Source organism: Trichosurus vulpecula, chromosome 5 (assembly GCF_011100635.1).
Source record: "Trichosurus vulpecula isolate mTriVul1 chromosome 5, mTriVul1.pri, whole genome shotgun sequence".
In the NCBI taxonomy this organism is placed as follows: Eukaryota; Metazoa; Chordata; class Mammalia; order Diprotodontia; family Phalangeridae; genus Trichosurus; species Trichosurus vulpecula.
Genome location: NC_050577.1, coordinates 278,300,167 through 278,306,166, shown reverse-complemented (window position 1 = coordinate 278,306,166; position 6,000 = coordinate 278,300,167).

Sequence of the window (6,000 nt, the reverse complement as noted above, 5' to 3'; positions counted from 1 at the left end):
GGTGAATTTTGGGTTCCTAATTTGATGTTCTTCTTATAGCTCTGTTATTAACAGGATGAGCTCCATAAGGTTTGAGCTGGTTTTCACCACATGAACTAGTTACTGGAAAGCCAAATTTAGGAGATTGTTCTAAATTGTATTGAGTCTTGCTACTGGAAGACTTTAGTAGTATTACCTAGGCTATTTCAACAAGTGACATAGAACCAGAGAGGCATATCTGCTAGGAGGAGCTCCCTCCAGAGCTTCCTAGAGAATGAGGCCTATTCCAGAATTTCCAAGGGAAGATGGGATCAGACAATACATGTAACAGCGGAGACTCAAAATGTGGTTTCTGATTCAAAGGCCATTAGGAGTATGTTACCAGGTGCAAGGACACTTGATGTTATTGATGATCATTATTGTGTTACTTTGGCCTTTTTTTGTTTCATGGTGTTTATATTTGCCTGGAAGAGAGGCCCAAAACCTTTTGTTTACTATTCAGGGATCAGGGCCATTCCTATTGTAATTTTTGGTGGACTACAAGTCTTCTGTTTATATTAGCCTCACCTGACCAAAACCTGACTTATGGAATAATAATGTTAACTGTTTGACATTCCTCAGGTAGAAGCCAAAAGGAAGTTTAAAGCTTTAGACAAGATGCATTCATTGATTCAGGTCATTTTAATGAAATCCTTTTGATACCACAATGCAGCTTTTTTGCTTCTCTCATTATGCTTTTGTTAATACGAGAATGTTGGGCTTGGGAAAGACCAAAAAGGAGGAAATTGTAGGAGTAAATGATTTTTATTATATTGCTCAGAAAAATTATTATATTGTTTAGACCCAACCTTCTATGATTAAAAGTCATGCACACCCAGAATGTTGCCTGATTCTAGTAACTCTCTAGCAATGCTGGAGATGGTTACAAAGTATTTTGGGTTTCCCCCATCCTGGAGCCACCAAAAACATTTTTGTTTTGGGTAACCACACCTAGGACTTGTGATGGGCCCACCTAAAGCTTGTGTTTTAGGTTCCCTTCTATTTTGGTTTCATCTGCATTTAATTAAATGTTAATAGTTCTCATAGCTATCTTAACTGTATCTTAACCGCTTAACTGTATTCTTGTGGTTCCTATTTGGGTACTCTTGTTTAAATTCTACATAATGTAAACTTTCCAGAGCCTGGACAAGAGAGTGCCACACCTCCTTTCTGGGTTCCTCTCCTTAACCAAATGATTTAATAAATTTCTTTCCAGAGAAAGAAATAATTTTTCACATTTTGGGATTTGTCTTTGTGAACATGGTGCATGTGTTAAGCGCTGATATTGTCTATGTTTCCTTTGAGCATAATATAGATTCCTATCTCTTTTAATCAATTCTATTTTTGCTTTTGCTTCGTTTGAGATCACAATTGCTACTTCTGCTTTTTTGAATTCAGCCAAGTCATAACAGATTTCACTTTAGTCCTTTGTTTTCTTTGCGTGAATCTTTAATTTTAAAGTATATTTCTTGTAGATCATGTATTTTGATTCTGCTTTCTCATCTATTTGGCTCTCTTCTATTTTAAAGGTAAGTTCACAGGAGTATGAATACCAGAGGAAGCATCATAAGATAATAGGCTTATAAGATCACTTCCACTTAAAGGAATGATTCACAGAATTATAAGACCATAGATTTATGGCTGGAAGGGACTTTTATTTTACAGATGTGGAAACTGAGGCCCAGAGGGATACAGTAACTTGTCCAAGTTCACACAGGTGGCAAAGTAAGAATTCTAAATCCAGTCTGCTTTCCTTTGCACTGGCCTACTTCTCAAGTAAGAGTTGACCTTTATATCACATGTTAAAGTTTTCAAAGCACTTTACAAATTTGATCCTCACAACATCCCTGTGAGGTACGGGCTATTTATTGTTTTCGTTTGGCAGGTTTAGTAGATTTGAACTCAAGTCTTCCAGGTCCAATTCTCTATCTACCAACTGTGCAACCTATAGCAACACAACTATTGACCTGGAAAACGAGGTCAGAATGGCACTAAAAGGGATGTATTAGTATCATAAAAGGACCATGACAAAGGCCTCCAGCCCTTCCTGGGTACTGCTTCTATATGAACACGCTGACAAAAATTGTGTAAGATAAGAAGATATAGAGGGTTGGATTGTGGACTATTAGAGGGAATACCTGAACACAGAGATCATAGTGCCATTGAAACAGTAAAGTAACGAATCCAGGAGTTTGTGTTTCCTGGCTTAATTACCTTTGGACATATCACTTATTTCCTTATCACTAAAACAAAGGGATTGAAGTATATTTCCTCTGTTTTGATCTAAATCAAATTGTCCCCAAATAAACATTGCCAAGAACTTTTGTCTGGCCCTTTGAGTGTACAGTAGAATCACTTCCACCCCCTTTTTGCAATCTTAAATTAATCACAAGGAGCAATACAAGTTTGAAAAGGATTAACAACAGTAAGAAGTGTTTAGGTAGAACGTTTGCAAAGCAATATCCTCTTCTCTAGTTAGTCTAGGTTAGTAATGTCAAACACAGGGTTGCTGGCTTCCTACAGACCACAACATTCCCTAGAGGCCTAGAACCAGATTATAATGTAATTGGGAAATAGTTAATAAAATGAATAAAAATACAATAAAACATTGATAACATTAATATGTGATTTTCTAAGTCAACATGAGGCCCACAGGGATCCTTATGTATGGTGGCCCTGTTTCTATTTGAGTTTGACACCAATGGTCTAGGTTATCTTTTCACTTGGTTCTATCTGGCAATATTCTACTTGGCAATATAATCTTTATCATTAATTTATCTACTATCATCTCCAGGAGATCCTTAAGATGAAAGGATTTCTCCAATTTTAGGACAAATTTTCTTATGTTGTTTTTCAGTCATGTCCAACTCTTTTTGACCTTTTTAGGATTTTCTTGGCAAGGATACTAGAGTGGTTTACCATTTCCTTCTCCAGCTCACTTTACAGATGAAGAAACTGAAGCAAACAGGGTTAAGTGACTTGCCTAGGGTCACACCGCTAGCGTCAGAGGCCACATTTGAACTTATGAAGATGAGTTCCTGATTCCAGGCCTAGCACTTTATCCACTGTGCCACCTAGCTGCCCAGGAGTTAATTATATCCAGCACTTAGTATGGGCCAGGTGTGCCTAGCTATGCTGGCATACTCTGGGGCATTTATTATTTTGAGCCATCCTCCAGAGAGGAAGATTTTAGAGAGGAGGAATAGAAGATGACTCTTAGGTTGTCAATCTGGGTGACTGACAGGATGGTGACTCAACTGAAAATATGTAATTCTTTTTCTTAGGGGCAATGCCAATGGTAATGCTTACCCCAGGGTGTGCCACCACACCTGATCCAAACTCTATGCACATCTATTGTGAAGGGTGGGGGTGTATGAGAATTTGCAACAGAAAATAAAATCAAATTAAGAAAAAAAGAAAACCTATAGGCTGTGCAGACTACGACATGCATTTCTGGACAGGAACAATTTAGGGAATTTGTTTTGCCTGACTGCATATTTGTTACAAGGGTTTTGTTTTTCTTCTTCTTTTCAGTGTGGGAGAGGTGAGAGGGAGAGAAAATAAATACCTTTTAGTTGAAAAACTAATTTAGTTTAATTTAATTTAAATTAAAAATAAACAAAAAGAAAAACCTACGGGCTTTAGCAAGGTTAAATTTGGGAAAATGTAACTGTTCCTAGAAGGTATGCTTAATATCTAACGTGATAACAATTTTGGACATGGCCAATAAGAAAATTTGTTAGGCTAGTTTAAGGATAACAGAGAGTTGGGCCTAGCGATAGGAGAAGGTTTATGGCCTCAGGTGAAGGCCAGATTAAGTGGGAAGATTCAGGGAGAGTTCAAGGGAGTTCCCAGAGACTGTACCCCATCAGGTTCAAGGGGGTTCCTTTAATTTCACCCCTGGAGTTTTGACCTCTAGTCACCCCAGTCCCATCAAGATCCTCCTTAGACTCCTCTTCAAGACCTTCCCTAAACTCCACCTCTAGTCACCCCAGACTACTTGATCACCCCTCAATCCCTACCAAAATCTTTCTGTATATGTTTCAGCTTGCCTACATGAAGGTGCTTGGGTTCAGTCTAGCTCAGCAGATTGAATCTGGCCCACTTGTGAAAAATGAGTCACAAATGGTGAGATTTCTTAAGAGTCAACCCAATATGGCGAATCTTTAATAAACTTTGTCTTTTTCTTTGGCTGAGAAGGTTTGAGTCAAATTCATTCGTCAGGACTCTGTGTGTCAGTATTTTGGGGTCTCAAGCACCCCTAAAACCTATGGTTCCCTAACCTCATCATTTTCTTTTAACCTCCTCATTTTGGCAAGAACTCATTCTTTGATAAAAACTGTTGGGAATACTGGAAAGAAGTCTGGCAGAAACTAGGCACAGATTGGTATCTCACACTTGTTGCGGGCTGAGTTAGAGCTGAGCCCTGTCCTCCTCGGACCTCCAGGCCCAGGGGCCTGCTGAGATAAACTCAGGGCTTTGGGATGTGGGTGGAGCCAGGAGGAGGGGTCTCGCCTTTGTTGCCTCCCTGGCAATTCTAGGTCTTTGCCCTTGCCCGGACCTGCCTGACCACATGGAACTTCCGGCTCTCTGGCAGAGTATGCGGAATTTCCGGTTCTTTTCCTGGACTGCCTGCCCGCAGGGAGCTTCGGGTAGCTCGGGAAGAGAAGGGGAGGAGAGTAGGCGGAGTCAGGGCGGTCCTAGGACCCAGGTGTATTAAATTTTTACCTGTCCTTCACCCACGTAACCAAAGAATGTACCTGCGTCACTAAAGCTATAAATGTGCTGCTTGCTGAAATAATAAACGGAGTCATTCACCATCTTTTGGCTCCCGCCCGGTACACTGTCCGCGAGATCAGGTCCTTTGCTTAGGCAGAGGCCTGGGGCTTGGGGGGAACCCCGAGCATAGTTACGAGGCTTCGGAAGCTCGTAACACACACTGTACACCAAGATAAGTTCAAAATGGGTACATGACTTAGATATCAAGGAAGATATCATAAGCAAGTTAGTAGAACATGGAAGAAATTATTCATAGGGTCTATGGATAGGGAAGAGTTTATGACCAAACAAGAAATACAGAAGTATATAGGAAGCAAAATGGATAATTTTGATTATATAAAATTTAAAAGTCTGTGCACAAACAAAACCAATAAAGTTAAAATGAGAAGAAAAGCAGAAAACTGGGAAATAACCTTTGCAGCAAGTTTCTCTGACAAAGGTCTCATTTCTCAAATATGTGTGTATATAGATATATATATATACACACACACACACACACACACACACACACACACGCAAGCATTTTGTTTTTGTTCTTTTCAATGTGGTAGAGGTGGGAGGGAGAGAAAATAAATGCTAGTTAGTTGAAAATCTAAGTTAAATTAAAAACAAACAAAAAGAAAACCTATGGGTTAGTAGCAAGGCTAAATTTAGGAAAGTGGACGCTTGGTCAAATTTACACTTAATATCTAATGTGATAATGATGAAGTTAAAGAAAATGATGAGATTAGAAAACCATATGTTTTTAAGGGTGCTCGAGAACCAAAATACCAACACTGGAGTCCTGCCAAATAAATTTGACTCAAGTCATCTCAGCCAAAGAAAAACAAAGTTTATTAAAGATTTGCCATACTGGGTCAGCTCTTAGGGAGCTTGAGCATTTGTGAAGCTAATGCCAGGGGTCCAGATTAATCTGAGCTGAGCTAGATTGAATCTGAGCACCTTCATGGGAGCAAGATGAGATTTAGATACAGAAAGATTGTAGAAGGAATTTGGCGGTGGTCAAGTAGTCTGGGGTGACTAGAGGAGGGGTTTAGGGAGGGTCCTGAGGAGGAATCTAAGGAGGATCTTAATGGGCCTGGGGTGACTAAAGGTCGAGATTCCAAGAGTGAGATTAAGGGTGGGAAATAGCTGAAGGCCACCTGGAGATAACAGACAATAGTGGATTAGGCTAGTTTAAGGAAAAACAGAGAGTTGGGTCTA